The sequence below is a fragment of the Mastomys coucha genome, unplaced genomic scaffold, assembly GCF_008632895.1.
Source record: "Mastomys coucha isolate ucsf_1 unplaced genomic scaffold, UCSF_Mcou_1 pScaffold12, whole genome shotgun sequence".
NCBI lineage: Eukaryota > Metazoa > Chordata > Mammalia > Rodentia > Muridae > Mastomys > Mastomys coucha.
This window is the reverse complement of record NW_022196894.1, coordinates 38904531-38923756: the sequence shown is the minus strand read 5'-3', so window position 1 is coordinate 38923756 and position 19226 is coordinate 38904531. Positions and strand designations below refer to the sequence as shown.

Genomic DNA, 19226 nt, shown 5'->3' with positions numbered 1-19226 from the left:
ATATCATCCAAATGTAAGCACATCTTTGTATTGTGCTTCTGGTGTCTAAATATTTGTTTTAAATTTGGTAACTACCAGCAAGGTTACTGCAACATTTTTAAGAAGATTTATCCTACATGAATAAACTGCATGTTTGATTAAAAACTCATATTTCCTCCCATAACATACAATGTCTTATTTCTCCTTTAAACTACACTGAGGTCACACTCCTATGTTTGTGACATAGCAGCAGGTTGCCATGGAGATGATGGCTTTATCAGCAACACCGCCTTGCCATCACCTCACAACAAGGTTAGCAAGAAGCAGATGGGCTGTGAAACAGACAAACCCCCTTGTCTAAACATAAGTAGCATTGATAATTAATTAGCTGAAGCAGCAGGGGAAATTATGGAAATATGTAAAATGAAACAGGATTTCTATTTATTACTTATTTGATCTATACCTCATACTAGAGATAAATCATTCATCTCTCCCCGGTGAACAAAAGGATGTAGAGTATAATGTTGTGCAACTGATTTGGATGTACTGGGTTTACTTTCTAGACCCTTTGATTTCTGGATTAACACTGCAAAGTTTCTATGTTTTGTTACAGAAATGGTGGGGAGGTGGGACCATAGAACAATAGTTAGCTAGTATACTGAACTTGTAGAAATTGCGACAGGGCTTTGCAACCTCATAGTAAGAACAACAGTAACAACCAACTAGACCTCTCCCCCACAGAACTCCCAGGGATATTTGTCTCACAAACACAGGCATTCTGGGTGCCTGACATTTATCTGGAACACATTTTGAATTGCACTGCTCTTTGGCCTCAGCCATCTTTGCCCCATTGCTAGTGACTATTTCATTGTGTATGAAATTGTTCAAGGCTCACCCATTGATAAGTTCTTAAGAAAGCGTCTTACATGTGGTCTCATATACCAGGGACCACAGGTATAAAGTCTCACCATTCTAACCAGAGCTCTCTATGTGAAGACTGAAGTGTGACCCTTCCTTGTCTATACAGACTCCAGGGTCTTTGGGTCTCAGAGAGGACAGCTGGAGCTAGTCATGTAGTTGTGCCTCATCGTCTGTTCCTTGTGTAGACTGGGAAAGGAAGAGAGTAATTGATGCTCAGCAGACCAAATGAGAGTGCTTCTTAAAATTTCCTGTGTACATAATACACAGGATAATAAAATATCCTGTGTTGATGGATAAAGGTTCACTCTGATATAAATCAACCTAAAGTGGCATTCTTTACTCTTAAAACAAATTACTGATGACTTGATTCACAATGACTTAAATCTTGGTCAACTCTAGTGGGGAATGGGTAGTTAGTTAGATTGGCCATCTTGCTATCATATTGTGTTCTCATGATTCTTTTTTTCTAGTTCTGACAACTAAACCCCCACAGTTGCAACACAAGAGAACCCCATGCCCAACCCTGTGACCCTTGTGATTGTCCTCAGATATGCACCCCTCAAATATATTTCTCCTATTATTTTCTTCCCCAGTTCAACTATTTCATCTATGTTATTTATAAACAAATGCTTACATATGGAGACCATGATAAATCTTTGTTGACTGCTTACTACATTGAAAATTTTTGTCTTACTATTCTTAAATGATTTTAAGATTCAGTTTCAAACATCAAAGTCCTGGTATTATTCAGTTGATGTGATTTTTGAGGAGTACTGATTGATACCTTCAAGCTCCCTAAAATTATACCACTTTATTGTGGCTTCTTCTGTCAGTGATATTAAATATCCAACCATGAAGCACCACAGCTTTTATTATAAATGTGATTTTTCAGAGTGCTTGTCCTTGTCCATGGTTTCTAGACATGTATTTACTTATGATATTATTATTATTACTATTGGATTATTAATCAGCTCATATACATCTAAGATAAAACTGTATAGTGTAATATGAGTTAGTTAAAATGTCACTCTTCTTTACTTTAAGTTGGAATGTGAACTTTGTGATTAACATTCATTATCACAAACATTTGAAGCTGTAATTGATGGCTCTATGCCTTTGAACAGTCAAAAAAAATGAGAGTACAATTTAATTATTACTTGATTAGTGCTCTGTGTTTGGTTTAAAAATACTCCCAGTGATAGGGTACATGGAAAAATGGATATTCAATAATGAAAAGTTTAGGAATTCATAATCTAGCTTGATGCTTTGAAAAATGAAATAATAATGATGAAGATGATAAATGTTTAATAAGTGCTTGCTATGTTCCAAGCATTGAGCTAATATTTAATTCCATATTCTCCTCACTACATGCGCCATCCTAAAAAGAAAGCTAGAGGACAGAATTATTTTTCTTGATGTATGAATGGAAAATGTGTTAGGAGAACCAGTAGACCCACAACATTTTCTGCACTTAATATTGACAGGAAGAATTTGGGTGGCTTATAGGTGAAACAGTAGTTATTTCAATTATCCTATTTTTCCAGGAAGTTGTTCATTGCTGCTTTTTTTTTCATTTTTCCACTTTGTTTTAGTAATTCCTACTTAGGGAAAAATGAGTAGACTATTTATCCCTCTATTTCACATAAAATACAAACTTGTTGGCTAGTCTGTGATGCATGCACTTGGTCTTTTGCAGATAACACAGAGCATAACTCTTTTGCAGTGGCATCTGCCAACATATTCTACTTCATATGGAACTCAGCATGGGTTTCTGCTTTCTCCAGGGAGATGATGTAATTACTTGTCTTGTAGGGTTTTAAATTATGTGACTAACTGTCTATCTAATAAAGAGTGTAGCCGTTCATTTTTCCTTTCAGCCAGGATATGATAAGAACTTGTGGAAGTGAAAGGAACTTTGAGACTGCTTAAAATGAATGACCCAGAGAGCTGATGACTTATGAGCACTATTTGTTGTTTTCTCTCTGAGAACATGACTAATTCCCTGAGCTTGCAAACAAAAAGTAAAATAAACAAGAAATTCTACAGATGACACTAAAAGCACTCCAGAATGAAATAGGATGTGTCTCATCTGAGCCAACTGTCACCTCTTTAACCCTTCCGTCTGTTGCTCTACATGAGCAAAAAGGAAGCTAAAAATACAGAGCACATCTACTCTATTAGCTAGATAATTTGGTTTTCAAGTATGTGCAAGCCAGAGAGGCACACTTGCCTTTCTCTGTGTGGAAACATTGAGGCCCACAATTAACCCTATTCCCTTCAGCTTCCAAATTTGTTTTGTGCCCTTACTCAAAGCTACCTGACTGGAAACCATGCTAATGACTTTTCAAGAGTTGACTTATGTGGAGTCTATGGGATGGCTTTCAGGAACATGGAGATAACCCACCCTACTCCCTCTTTCAAAGATATCTTTTTGAATGACTAACTCAATACAGGAGTAAAACAAAGGTTGGAGGGAGTATTGATATTATAATAAGTTTGGATGTTTTCCAGTCTTATTACATCAAAAGGTTCTTATAAAAAGATTCAAAGAGATGCTGGCAAACATATTTAAACAAAATAGTAATAGTCAACACATGAAATGTCATAAATATTATTATAATTATTTTAAAATATATCAAGATGGGAGGGGCTTTGTATTGTTGTCCCAAGCTGCCATCCCATGACATCACTCCACAGAACATGCTCAGGTGGAAATACATTCTACTCCTAATGGTTTCAACTGAAGTGGCCACTGTGGGGCCCTCTGAATGGACATGTTTGTAGTATTTCACAGAAGCTGTTGATGGTTCTCAATGAGTCATGTCCTTACAGCCTCCTTGTCCTTATGTGAATTGAGAAGATGGGTGTAGGAGACAACGTGCTAGCAAGAATCAGCCTGCCAAGACTTCATCATGCATACAAATTGTTCCTGAGGTTTCTTTGTCAATTTAAGTTAGGTTTCTGAGATATCAAAAAACTTTTGTAGGGATGCCCATAGTTGGCAAGGGAAAGATACTTACTCCCAGACCTCAAGAATATAATAGTGGGGAGTTAAATAAATATTAGTACTTAACTTATTTCTCAGAAACACAGAATTTCCCCCTATTTCCAAAGTTATCACTATTCTATCCCTAGAATTTATGGGCTAAGTATTTGTTTCCCTTCAAATCTCTTTCATCTTTCTGGTCTATCCATCTAAGACAGATTATACAATTTGATGGTATATATGTAGAATCTATGAGTGCCTGTGCATATTTGGGGGATATGTATTTAAATGTGTATGTGTATATAAATATGTGTGTGTTGTGTCGTTGTTCCAGTACAGTGATGTCCAAAAGCTTCTAAGTTAAATGTTTTTGAAGACTGTAAGTCTAGTTAAAAAATTTCTTAGTTAATAATTTCTTAATATTCTTAAAATGTTATTATAGCTGCATATTTATACAGCGTGTATTCACACACACACACACACACACACACACACACATATATATATATATATCCTTTCATTTAACAAATATCTGTTACCTCTGATGTGTTGAGTATCACAGTAGGCTTCAAGAATTGAAGGACAGACATCAGATAAAGCTTTCATTCTCAGTATCATTTAGGGAAACCGATATGTTTCTCTAGACAAATAATACTGTTCAAAGAAACCTATTTCTTTAAATGGTTACTTTTACTAGGAAAGTCATCAAATCAACATCTCTCAGGTAAGGCCTATGGACTCTCTTTAGAACTCTTTCCTTACCACCCTTTCAATACAGTTGTTCATTCCTCTCTAAACTCAGGCATTGTTTTGTATTTCTTTGTTTTTCTTTTGCTAATGGGGATAATGTTTTTTCCCCTTGAATCCTCAGAATGCGCGTCCTGCCCCTTTTCCTTTAATCATAAAGGATTCCTTTAATCCTTTAATCATTTAATTAGAGTATAAATTTAAACAGTAAACAGCATAAATGTTTTCCTTGTCATTTACATTTTCTTCATATTTCTAGGTTTTGTTTTGCATGCAGAGAGGTCACTTGCAATGAAGTTCTGTAGATGAAATAGAAATAAAATGACAGGGTATAACATAACATCTACTGTCACTTTCCAGGTTCCTTAGTAGCAAGAGGTGTGCTCAGGATTGCTTCATAGTAAAATACAAAGAAATATCCTAGAATTATCAACTAATACTAATGCTCATTATTTAAACTTACAGAAAAACCTCAGACATTTATCCCAACTAAATCAACATCCTTGAATAATTGACTGATAGTACTCTAACTTATTTGGGTCATCCTTAGCCAACATGCTTAGGGGCCAAGAGAACGTCTCCTTACAGGATGTGGATCACCTATGCACAAATATAATGCAGACCTGATTTCTTTCACTTCTGGTATAGGCCAAGATGAGTCATGAATATCATGCTATTCTTTAGTCATTCTTTAGAAGTGACAAAATAAAAAAGGATGTAGCCTCCCTTTTGCTTATATGTGGTCCATTAGCCAGTGACATCAACAGTCTGTAAAGATTTAGTAGAAATACACATTGTAAAAATTCTACCCCCAAGGCATTGAATTAGACACATTAGTTTTAACAGAACCTGTAGTAATTATCTTAGAAACGAAAGTTGGAGAAGAATGTAGATGTACTTAGAAGATTAAACTTTCCATTGACAAAAAGCAAAAAAAAAAAGGAAAGACTCACAAGTTGGAAACCTCCCATCTTGACAAGTAGGGAGTCAAGAAAAGAGGCAAATGAAGGTAATTTGTATACAGTGTGTGTGTGTGTGAGAGAGAGAGAGAGAGAGAGAGAGAGAGAGAGAGAGAGAGAGAGAAGGAGAGAGGGAGAGAGAGAAGGAGAGAGGGAGAGAGAGGGAGAGAGAGGGAGAGAGAGGGAAAGAGGGAGAGTCAGACAGACAGATAGACATAGAGCATAGCAGTGAGAAAAAGACAGAGTTACAGAGACAAACAAAAAAAGAAAGAGAGAGAGAGAAAGTTACATCCAGACACAGACCTACTACAGAAATATCCTTGCCTGAAGTTTTTAATACTCTGTGTATTTCAACCTCAAAATTCCCTCCCTTGACCATGAGTCAAGTCTGGAGTTTGCCTCCCCCCTTGAGATGTCCATACACTATCCTAAATATCAGGGTGTTTTCTGTTGTTCTTGTGTTTTATGCATTCAGATGCTGATTTCTATGCCCAGATACCTGGTTGCAGTCCCAACATTGGAATGAACATGTATCTCTAGTTTCAATGTTACATAAAAATTGTTTTCTGTGATTTTTGATTGGTTAATAAAGAGCTAATCAGCTTATGGCTGAGCAGGAGAGACAGAGGAAGCAGGACATATGAGCTCAGTGGGAGAGTCACAAAGAAACCAAAGAGGGAGAAAGAAGATGCGGAGGAAGAGAAGAAGGAATGGAGAGACCATGTGGAAAGACCAGAAGGAGTATCCTTGAGGACACACATGAGGTAGAGCAAGCCAGGGCAAAACTTGGATTGAAGGTTAAGGACCAAGTGGCTAGGAAATAGGGAGCTGTAAAAGCTTACAATAACTCAGAATCTTCCTAGAGTGGACATAGAAACACCCTGATGTTACTTTGGAGCAAGGGGGATAAGAACACCTTCACACTCCCCCACCGAATACAGTTACATCAGGGCCATAACATCATCTTTCATCCTTAATCCAAGCTGATAGAGGTAGGCTTTTTTTACATTTCCTCACAAGGCAGTGCCTAGAAAGGTCCGTAAAAGAAGTTCTTGTGATTATTCGAAGCAGAAGCCTCGAAGGTGACTCCTCTGTTGTCTGTAAACTGTTTTAGCATAGACAGACACAACATTGTGTATTCTTGGGGTCAGATGGCACCTTTACTGCCTTTCTGTTACTTGATTTGTTATGGAGTCATTTCCGTAGTAAACACAATGGATGTCAATAAGGATTTGGATAAAATAAATGAAGGAAAACTTAGAAGTCAAGTCTGTATGCCTCTGAATAATCTATGACATGTCTTTATTTGAGAATGAAATGTTCCACAAGTAAGATTACCAACTTTCTTTAAGCCAGCATTTTTCTACTCAATACAGGTACAGAGAGTATATGGTGTTTTGAGTATGTGTGGCCCAGGGAGTGGCACTATTAGGAGGTGTGGCCTTGTTGGAGTAGGTGTGGCCTTGTTAGAGGATGTGTGTTACTGAGGGGGTGGGCTTTGTGGTCCTATACTCAAGTCTGTCCAGTATGGAATAGAGAGAGTCTCCTCCTGGCGGCCTGAGGAAGCCAATATCTCTTGCTGTTGCCTTTAGATCAAGGTGTAGAACTCTCAGCTCTTTCTCCAGTATCATGTCTACGTGTATGCTTCCATGCTTTCTGCCCCCTGAAACTGTTTGCCTTTGTAAGAGTTACCTTGGTCATGGTGTCTCTTCACACCAATAAAACCTAATAAAAATAACTGATATTCAGAATATATGATATGTAGTCCCAAAGGAATTCCAACCCACAAGTTAAGAACCATTGCTGTAGAGCATTTTCTTAATTAGTGACTGATGAAGAAGGGCTCAGCCTATTATGAATGGTGCTACCTCTTGACTGTAGTAGGTCCTGAGTTCTATAAGAAAACAGGTTGAGAAAGCAATGAGGAGCTAGGTAGTAAGCAGTTCCCCTCCATGGCCTCTGCATCAGTTCCTGCCTCCAGGCTCCACAGATACATGAGTTCCTGTCCTTTCTTAGATGAACTGTGATAGGAAAGTGTAAGCAAAATAAACCCTTTCTTCCCCAAGTTACTTTGGCCATGTATTACATCACAGCAATAGTGACCGTGTACAACACTGATGATGACATAGCCCCTAAACTGTTTGTGAAAAACACTTCTTACAATTATCGATACTGTATTATGGTTCATAGTAATAACAAGTTACTTCTTAACGTGGTAGGTTTTATATTTAATGATGTAATCATATGCAGAAAACACTCCCTTGAAGGCATGGCTTCAATTAATAAGTGAGACTGATGGATCTTTGCACAGTGTATGGTCAGGTACCAATTGATTGCCTTTCTTTAGAGACTGTTTTCATGTACAAATAATTGCTGGGAGCCATGGCCTTAACCATAGCCTTGCGGACATTTACTAGCTTACACATACAGCCCTGAGAGAACATGTGTAGTCTAACAGTAAAAATATTTGTGGGTGTGGAGGACACTGTGACCACTGGTTCCAGAGACTGAAGATTGCCACCTGGCCTTTGGAAAGTCCCCCAGGGCCTCTTTCCCCCATCTTGAAACTTCTTCTTGTTTATGCTTATATTGCCATCCCTGAAGTAAATTTTTCAGAGGTTGATCAGACAACTGTCTTGCTCTCATTCTCCGTGTCTCTTGTCCCCCCTCAGTCTCTCTCCCCTGCCCTAGATCCCTGCTGAACTCCCTGTGGGTCAGGGCAAATAATTATTGTCCTATGCCACTTGGAAATAAAATAAGACAGTGTTCCAAAAAGCCTGACAATGGTGTCCAGTGAACTTCTGATTCTTATTCTGCCTTAATTCTTGCCTATAATGAGACACACTGAAGGCCACTAACTTCTCTGTGAAAACATCTTCTGCTGAAGAAAGAATGAACTCAGAAACTGTAGCAGCTTTAGAAGAACACATCCTTTGCCATGTCTCATGGCTTCTGCCCATACTTAAAAATAAATTCATAAGCTCACAGCATGAGTTAGCATGGTCTCATTACAAACGTAGAATTAGAGTCATATCACACCCAAATGGTAAAACTGATGGAATTTTGATCTATTTTAAAGTGTTGCAAATCAGGGAATGAGCAATAAAAAATATGATGAAACAAAAAAGTTGAATGCTAACATTGCCAAGAAAATTTCATAGCATAACATAATACATGTAAGAGATTTAGCATGTGGCCCATTGGATGATTAAGGGATAGTTATTAGATATTAGCATTTACCATCATTTCCTTCTGAGCCCTAATCTCAGCCTCATCCATCTGGTATATACTTGGCATCTATTACGTATATGTTTATCATGATTGCGCCTCTTCTCTATGCTTCACCAGAAGGCATATGTGTTTCAGGATTGGAGTTGTATACTTTAAAGCTTCCAGTCCACATGATGCATCCACACATCTACACATTGAGGACACCCCCCTGTGTCAGCTAAATAAATAAATAACCTTCATCCTGTGTGAATTTTCAAGGGTTGTTACAATCCAGAACTTTTGGCTCAGGTTTATAACCAAGGGTTCTCAAAAGGCTGGGTCAGGTGATCTCAAATTCAATGCCTATGTGGAATGAAGGTAAAGATGAAGGCCAGTTTGGAATGAAGCACTAGAGTATGGGTCCAGAGGGTCCATGAAAGTTTCCGTTTCAAGAGGGAGGATGTAGTGTCATAAAACTGCTGTGTACTTTGTAGCTGATGCAGAATTATGTAAAAAGGGGAGATTTCAGTCCCTCACACTTGACCACCCAAATAATCAGCTAAGCATAGTTTTCTACCATAACTTGTACCATAACTCCATGTCATAGGTACAGTTTATAGAACCTCTGACTCTATTCCTTCTATGTGTTATGACTTCTTTCACATAAGACTTACTAATCACTTATCTCAACACATTGTTTTTAAAAAGCTATAGGATATATTATCTGTTAGAACATCCACCCCTTACATTGTCTATATTTAATTTCCAGGAGAGATTAAAATTTTTTGAGAATAAATAGTCTCAATACTCTCTGCCAAGCTCCATAAAAATTATTTTTCATTCAGAAAAAATACTTTATATCACATGATAACAATAGTCTCGAAGAACATTTTAACAGTATAATATACAGAATTTTGTTACAATTTGAAATGTGACAGAGAGAGTACTGATTGTATTCAGGAGAAATGAGCAAGGAGGAAAGGGAGAGATGCAAGAGCAATGCTCACCAGGGATTAGAGAGAGGCAATGGATGCACTACACCATCATCTGTGAAACTCAAAAACAGAAAGGATGTTAGAGAAAAGAAATGACTGACGAGGAATTTTCACAAAGAACTAGATCATAATGATCACGAGGTGAGCAATTGCTCACATTTATTCCAATACCAAGCTGATGCTGGCTACCCAAGTGAGACTTATCAAAAGGGAATATCAGTGGCTATGAAGCACAAATAATTTACCAAGATCTTCTGTTATTAAAGCCTGATTTATCTTAGTGGTGTGTGTTGAATTACTGACACTGATTTTTGAGAGCAAAAATACACATGTTGTAAGTAGGAAAACTATGTGGAAACAGGAAAAACTTCTAGAACTATAGATCAACAAACAACAAATAAATAAATCAATCAATAATATTAATCACTAAACAACAAAAAAAATCACAAAACTAAAGAAATCTAACCACTTAAAAGGTAAAGAGATGCTTGGAGAAGTGGAATTCCATCCTCCTTCCTCACTAAATAGTTGTCTTCCTTTCCTGCAGTTGACTCAATGGTCTGCTAACAAGCCCTCCTCACCAGCATTGCTGTCTATGAGAAACACTCCATCACAAACACACTGGCTTGCATAGTTAGAAACATGTTTATGCCTTCCTCTTTTCTCACCACCTCCCACTGGTGTGGATACTACATTTCTACTTTCCCACATATTAATGTTCTCACTGTCATCTCCCTCCCTCTTCACTTTTGTCCCCAATAGTTATTCTAATATACTTTTCAAGGTGACATATATTTCCCCACCCATGTGTCTCTATGCCCCCTGTCTTGGCTATGTTTCAGTACACTTTCTTTGGCATGTGTTTCTTTTACTAGTTCAGCTCAGTAAGAGCTCCCCTGTGCACAGATGGTAGAGGAGCCCTTACTCAGAACAGCACCTGATTTCTGTGCAAGAAGAATTGTTATCAGTTGGGGGAAGTACCTAAAAATTGATTGCTTGTTGTTTGCTCCTACGTAAAGGCTATAAAAGCCATTGCCAGATTCTGCCAGGAAAATGGCTGTTTTGATTATGAATGCATCCTGCTTGGTGAATACTGGGCTTCAATACATATTTGTTTTATTTTTAAATTTTTATTTGTTGTATATGAGGATGGGTGCAAAAGTGTAGAAGTCTGAAAATGATTTAGGAATGTTGCCTATTCCATTAATTTAGGAATATTACCTCTTTTATCATACAAATTCCTGAAAGCAATCTCTGGTTATCAGACATGGTGTTAAACTACCTTGTCCTCTTAACCGTCCTGGAGACTATGTTAATACTTATTGAATAATGAAATAAAGGGGAAAACTCGGCAACGACTCCAAACAAATATTAAAACTATGTCTTTGCACATACAAGAAGGATAAGAGGCTGGGAGGTGATGGAGTATGCCTTTAATCCCAGCACTTGGGAGGCAGAGGCAGGCAGATTTGTGAGTTCGAGGCCAGCCTGGTCTACAGTGAGTCACAGGACAGCCAGGGCTATACAGAGAAACCCTGTCTCAGAAAAAAAAAGGATAAGAATGTATATTGGAAAGTAAATTACTTTTTCCCAAATAGGAGTCTGGAACTTTCTCACCAGAGAGTACTTTAAAAAATAGAGGAATATCAGTTCTCTCACCTGTCTTTTATATACTCCATCTCCTCCACTGTTCCTCAAATGGAACAGTGAGGGCAGTAGAGTTGAAATTGTGAGCCCTTTTTACTTTCATATCTGAATTATGAAATGCCACATCCACCAGGCTCTGCAGGCAGCATCAATATTAATGTTGGAAGGGCCTGCAGCATGGCAGTGGAGTGGTTTAAAGCAGAGACTAATCACCGACTACATCTTAGTAAATAAATTCCAGATCTAATTTGTTTAGTCTTTCACTCACATTTTTTAAGGGACATATTATTCTTTTTTAAAAAGCAAATCAATACAGACTCTCTCGGAACTGCTGACTTAGTAGGTTTAAGATGGAAATGTTGATTTTCTCTTAAACAGCCTGCTAGGTAACCCACCAGCACCACACTGATCCACTACAACAGAGTTACAAGGATATCTCTCAAGTATCACTCAGGAAGGATTTAAGAAGCCCTTGATCCTATGTGCTGGATATCACCTGGCTACGACAGCAACATAGACCACAGACAGACTGGACTTCAGGCTCAAGGGGTTTATAATCTGGATAAAGGAGACAGTCACAGACCAGAAATTCAAAGAATAATAACAGTATATGCTCTGCCAGATTCTGCAGTACAAGCCACTATCAGCACACGGTTTCTAGCCCTGCGAGCTGCCTATGGTCTTTTCTTACCCTCTTCTTATATTCAATGCAGTACACTGTATGTTTCATGTGTATTCTGTCATTTACTCTACAAAGCAAGCTCATACAAAGAGAACTTCATAGCATATAATCAATTTACAAATGAGAAAATGTGATTTCGTAAATGCAAGATGCTATCAGAAATGATGATTCATCTGAAACTGGGTGTGCTGGATTGTAAGCTGTTCTACGGAGCTCTCACATCAGCTGGGACCTACTGCTTTGTCATCATTTCATCTTTTCTCATTACCCCTTGACTTATGTATGCTGGCCACACTGAAATGATCTGCTTGGCACCTCTGGAACAATCTTGCTTCTGAGCATTTCATTGGCTCACCCATCACCAAGAGCTATACCAAAGATGTCAGGACATGAAGCATATAGATTCCACATGTAGTGTGGTATCTGAAAGCACTTGACTCAGATTCAAATCCCAGACTCATCCTTCTGAATATGTATGACCTTCATCATGTTCCCTTATCTGCAATGGTATATTCTTAAAATGGGGAATAAGGAATTTAAGAACGACCTTTGTAAATCAATAATAGTAGTGTGTGTTCCTCTGAAGTTTATGGATAGCCATTTTAAGGTGTTGTGTCCTAGAAAGTTATTGTTTTTTTTAAGTATCAAATGATAAATTATCTGGCCCATCAGGAGATGAGATATTATACATAATATATGATATAAATTATAATGATATATTATATATACAAAAATCTTTTACAAAAATTACATGCTATTATTTCTGTTTCATAGACAAGGAATGAGAGACCTAAGCCATATACTTATATTGCAAGTTCTATGAATGAACTTGGGAGAACTGACATTTGAACCCAGGCTTTCAAAACTAAATCTTTAAATCTTTTTAGACTCTACTAGACTTTTATGAACAAAGTAAGTGTTAAAAAGAAGAAAAAAATTCTCATTGCAATGCTGAATTCTGAAACAGTCAAAAGCAACAAAAATGTTACACTGGAAAATAAACTGGAAAAGCTTAGCAACTAGATTTTGAATGAACTTTTAATGGAATCCCTTGTGTCAAGGTCTATGTAGCTTTGCAAAAAAATCTGAAGTAGTTCTGTAGAAACCAAACCATGTTCATATGAATCCTGGAAATATTTTATTGCTTCAGAAAAGAAAATCAAACTTTTGAATATAATTTATCTAATAAAGCAATAAAAACTTTTTTCTTTACTGGGATTTTTACGTAGGGAAATGATATAATAAAATACCATGGAGTACCCTGTACAAAGCTTCCAACCTACTACCTAAATCTAAGTGCAGCTTCATTGTTAGAAAGATGTACTGGGACACAGAATGTCATTGACAATACCTGCATCCCATGTGACATCTAGATCCACAGCTGCCATGATTCTGTCATCATGTATGTACAGACACATGCAAATATGCAGTGTATATCAACATACATGCTGTGCCAACATGGGAATATCAGAGCTATAGAAGTGAATTCATTGTTGATTTTGTACCTGTCCTTTTGATAGTGTGTTCCATGGACACCAGTGTCAGCACCCATAGGAGCATGGTAAGATACAGATCTCAGGCCTTCCTCTAACCCTGCTAGATCAGAACTTGCATTTTAACTAAGACCCCTTAGAATTCACAGGGACATTCAAGTTTCCAATTGTCTGATATACTAGAAGACCAGACAGAGGTATTTCCTGCATGTGCCACAGCAGAGCTTTAGAAGATACTGGAATAAATAATATTTAATGATTTCAACCATGTGTTAATATTGCTAATGTCAAATAGCCAGGCTTGAATCAGACTATCAGACTGAAGTAGAGTCCTGCAGCCTTCTCTGGGGGGTAAATGCTAATCCAAGGGAGGATTCAGCGATGAAAAGCTCATTTATGATGCTTTATGCTACATAATTAAAACATATCCATAGCATCCTTCAAAATGCTCAACTGTAAGAATGCATTTAGCATTCATTATCTCACTCAGAACACACACACACACACACACACACACACACACACACACAAGTGTGCATGTGCTAATTGTTTAAGCTGTAGTGTTATAGTGTGTTTATACATTTCAGTTGATCTATTTTAGCTTCATCAAGTTGAGTAGACTCTTTGGATCATTTACATTGTAAGATACCTTCACAGGCCTCCCTGGTTGAGGGATAGAGATTAGAGGTAGGGGACAAGTAATGAAAGTAAATATAAAATCAAATCTCTCTTGATCAATATCCTTAGTGTTTTTTCCTAATGAACATGTATTTTTTTCTCTTCTTCCTAGTCATATAAAGATAGCCATGGTTAGAACCTTTGTTTCTGGTTGAAAATAAAACTGTATGCTCTGCAGGCATGTTGAAAAATAGAAAGTAAACGAATATCACCTCCGTTGAAGCAATGGGCAGTCCACTGGAGCTTTTGATCGCTCCTCATACCAGGGCTTACATCTGAATTGTGAACAGCACTACAGTGGGCAACCATGAGGCAGAGGGAGGCAATAAATGCTCTGTCTTTGGTTCCTGTGGCTTTTGTTTCATATGGGCCTTTTCTCTGTGAGCATCAGTTCTGCAGTGTAGAAGCTAGGGATGTGACATTCAAAGAGTAATTCAGTTAGAGTCGCAGAATTTCTGGTCACATTTAGGTCACAATTGAAATTGAGTTTTAATGTAAAATTTGCCTCAGGCTCAGCAGATGCTTCTCTTACATCACAAGGAATGATTTGCCTTCTGGACATTCATGTAGCTGGTCATAATCAACTCTAGAGTTTCAAGGGGCTTACATCATGCCCACACCTGCTTTTTCCTGTTCTGTTTTTATTTTCCCACTTACATAATTTTGTTATGCCACACATGACTTTACAACACTCATGCTAAACACTAAACAGAGAAACTCTGTCTTTGGGAAAACAACATCAAACAAACAAACAAAAATTCATGTAAATTTTGCAGGGAAAAGTTAAATGAATAATATATTGGATGTATTTCCTCAGATGCAGTGTCCATTAGCCCCAGCCTTTGAGACATCCTACAGCTGAACCCCTAACCATTCTGGACATCAATATTAATGTTGCCAGCGTTGGGCTGTAGATAGCAGAGGTGGCATTACACAATTCATATGTAAACATTGAAAGTCAAGTGCCACAGGGGTTACAAAGCAACAGGCTTTATTATCTAACTGTTGACTGAAAATCCATCAAGAACCTAGGCTTTTGCAGGCCTCCCTTAGTAGGCAATTCAACATTCACAAGTATATAATGGTGGTTCCAAAGTTTACTCTTCTAAATCTTCCTGATCCTAAAAGATCTATAAAGGGCAAAGGGCGGGCCTTGAAATAGTTCACTTCAGTGTAGTCTGGAAAGCATCTGACTCCAGGATTCTTCAGCTGCTAACTCATATCCAGGGAACAAAAGCTCCAGAAACATGAGCAGGTGTGAGAGATGAGTGTATGCTTGAGTCAGCCAGGAGTCCTGGTCCAGAGATCTGCCAGGAAACTCTGGGATCCAGCTCAATAGTTTCTAAAACTATTTTCTTAATTCTCACATTTTCGGAAACCTAGATCTCCAACCATCTTCAGAGGAAAAATTAACCCTTTAGCATCTTTTATCTTTTTCTCCTTTCCTCCCTCCCTTCTTCCCTCCCTCCCTCCTCCTTTCCTTCCTTCCTTCTTTCTTCTATGTTTGCACAATGGAATGACATTAATGTGCCAAAAAATAATTTCAACTATTTATTAATTAGAAGAAATGCTGGCTAAAGGAAATAAAAACATATGGATTAAACTTTCCTGTCTGACAGTTTTATTTTATCTTATTAGAGAATTATTCATTTATTTTTATGTATGTGAGTGCACTGTTGCTGTCTTCAGACACACGAGAAGAGTGCATTGGATAGATCCCATTACAGATGGTTGTGAGCCACCATGTGGTTGCTGGGAATTGAACTCAGGACTTCAGGATGAACAGTCAGTGTACTCTTAACCCCTGAGGCATCTCTCCAGCCCCTGAATCTATTTTATAATCAGAACAAATACAAATGAAAGGAAGTAAAGCAACAAGCAGATTTTCCCATCCATTCATTCAACTCCTAGTGCACATCTTTGTTTGTTTATTCTGTATGGGGACTTGTATTAATATGTGGATGTCTCTGGTACAAAAGTGAAAGTGGGTCCTTGTCAATTCTAGGCAGGTTCTTTTTTTTTTCCTTCTCTACTTCCTTTCATGATTTAAGATGTCCTACTTTTAAAACAGGGCCACTTTTAAAGATGCACACAGCCCACAGCAGCTTGCAATTATTTGCTAGAGGGTTGGGTATGTAAGAACTTGAGTTGCTAGCATATCCTCATTTTAAGTGGGGATTCTGTTCCTATGCAATGACAAGTGTTTCAATAATGTGTTTTCTTCATTATTCTCAAAATAGGTAAGTGCTTTTTGCTTGCTATTCACTTTACTCTGATAATTTCGGTTCTACTCATTACTGAAGTGTTTTTCCTTAAGAATGAAGGCACACACATTGCTTTTCAAAGGAATTTATCTTCTCTTTTGTCTTCGGTTTTAAGACATGGCAGAAATGTATGTTTTATTCCCCAGGACTCCAGTCTTAACTTCCTTTCTAGGCAACATATTTACAGACACATTTTCAAAACTTCCAATAAATTCAAAGCTTAAAACTGCGAAATAAAATAGTAAAATAGGAAAAGAGGATTCCCATTAGCCTGATTCAGGTCTAGACTGGATTTCTTTCCACTCCGGTTGCGCTGTATTTATCAAGGTGGTTGCTCAGTTCAGAAAATACTTTCTAGACTGTGTCTTCAGCCTCTTGTGAATGGGAGGCCAGGGATCCCTGCAGTTTCAATTGCTGCAGGCAGTGTTTGCACTAAACAAAGCCAGGCAAGAAGGCCAGTCTAACGAAGCACTGCAAATATCCCTGTGGCTCACAGGAGCGAGCAGATATCTGCAGCTAGGAGAAGGTCTCTGAAATAAGATGGACAAAACACTTTACGACGCTTGGGAAGATAAAATGGAGAGTGGAGACAGGGAAAGGAGATAGGGAGGCCGTGAGTTCAGGCTTAGATTTATAATTCATATACCGACAGCTCAGAGTTCCTATAGTGATAAAGTTCTTTTATTCTCTATGCCAATGACAATCAAATAATTCCAGACTTTTAATATTCTAGAGCTGTTTCCCACACCTCCTGGATCCTGGCCTCTTCCCACGGTTCACCCAGCTATGTCTTCAACAGCTTCTCCCACCTCAGGAGGCAAAAATGACGACTCAGCACCGACATCCGCTTCTACATCTTAAGGCCAAAGAAGACATTCTGGAGAGTCTTGCCAATGAAGAGAAAAGTAGAACAGGCCCATGGGAACTCAGATCATTCTACATACTTGTATAGTTTCTCTTCCCTTCGATAGATTTGTGTTTGAATATGTGAAGTATACTGTTGTCATCGTGTGATAATCACAAACAACTTTGTCCGGGTTTTGGAGGACTCTTAAGTATTTCCCTAGAAACAGCCAGGCAGTATTCAGTTTTATTTGGCTCCAGTGGGAACATTTTCCTTCCATGTGATGGAAAGCAGTGGGAATACACTGGTCTCCTGAGTTCCGTTGTTTAACTAATGTTTTCTGCTGTTCCGTGCCAGGCATCAAGGAGCATCATAGACAGCTGCCACTTGGGGACCTCTTCAGGATTGCTGCCATTTCACTTTACTATGCAAAGCCATCCTTCCCACAGCCTCCCATTAGTGTCCTTCACTGCTGTACCCATGTTTGCAGGGCTGGTGTGTTTCAGGGAATTGTGGGGCAGCACAATCACCCATGGAAAGAACAGGGAAGCTGGATTTCCTGACTTTGAAAGATTAAACGGAAGTGGATTCCAGTGATACAATTAGATTTTCAAACTAATGGACGTGTGTTGTTCATCAAACACTTTAGTTTCTGGTTCATACAGCAGTATATCATATGTTGCATTAAAACTCAATTGGTAGGAACACTTTTATGTTGGAGTCAAGTGTGGGATAGCTATAAGTGAAGTGAGATTTTTGACCTCTACCCTTGAGGGTAAATAAAATCTGTCTTTCTTGGGATAAAAGATCAGATTTGCTTGTGCTGTTGTTTTGTATGATTTTAATTACAAGCATGCCACAAGCCAAAACTGTGAATTACTTAAGCAAGGATGGAGGAGTCTGCTAACCTTAGGTTCCAGAGTCAGGAAGATTTGATTGAAAGCCCCAGCCTCAACATCCATAAACTCTGAGACTTTGGAAAAGTTGCATGTCCTTGGTTCATATCAGTTCTCTCTTCCGTAAGTGGAAGTGTACTATATATTCTGTCACAATTGCCAAGACCATGGATGCCCAATAGTCTATTCTATGGCTATTGAATACTTAATCATTGTTCAAAAATGGCACCTGAAGATAGCTAGAGACTGCCTCAACTTTTCTAATATTTAGCTGAAATTTCTGAAAGTTGTAGAAAAAAAAAGAAAGAAGGGACAGGATTGAGTACAGAGGGTCAGGAAATTGAACAGAGATGTGTGGCAAGGGGGGATGGGGAACTGGGGGTAGCCACCAGAAAGTCCCAGATGCCAGGAAAGCAAGAGGCTCCTAAGACACCACAGGGATGGCATTAGCTGAAATACCCAACAAGGAGAGGGAGAATCAGTAGAGACTATACCCTGAGGTTAAGCATGACCCGCATTTTTGAGTAATGGGGCTACTCACCCATCTCCAAAATTTTAACCCAGAATTACTCCAGTCTAAAGGAAATACAGGGACAAAGAGTGAAGCAGAGATTGAAAGAAAGGCCATCCAGAGACTGCCCCACCTGGGGATCCATCACATATGCAGCCACCAAACCCAGACACTATTGCTGCTGCTAAGAAGTGCTTATGACGCTATCTCACTTTAAATCTTGAGCTTTTGATAAAGTAGGGACCCCAGACTTTATCCCAATTGACCCCATAATGGAAGAACCAGTAAGGCCTTGGAACCCAGAAGGTAGGATCTGCCAAATAAGAACAAAGACCTAAGCCGGGCGGTGGTGGCACACGCCTTTAATCCCAGCACTTGGGAGGCAGAGTCAGGCAGATTTCTGAGTTCGAGGCC

At 38.4% G+C, this 19226-nt stretch overlaps 1 protein-coding gene and 2 long non-coding RNA genes across 4 annotated transcripts in view; 2 read left to right on the top strand and 1 right to left on the bottom strand.

Annotated features, from left to right (window-relative positions):
- Lsamp (limbic system associated membrane protein) overlaps positions 1–19226 on the bottom strand; it is a 2132018-nt gene that overhangs the window by 1086462 nt on the left and 1026330 nt on the right. The window lies entirely within an intron of this gene.
- LOC116085915 lies at positions 240–18214 on the top strand. The gene is made up of 2 exons (XR_004116748.1): positions 240–291; positions 17295–18214. It is a non-coding gene; the product is annotated as an uncharacterized LOC116085915 (long non-coding RNA).
- On the top strand, positions 6260–8579 carry LOC116085918. Its single transcript, XR_004116751.1, has 2 exons — positions 6260–6333; positions 8432–8579. It is a non-coding gene; the product is annotated as an uncharacterized LOC116085918 (long non-coding RNA).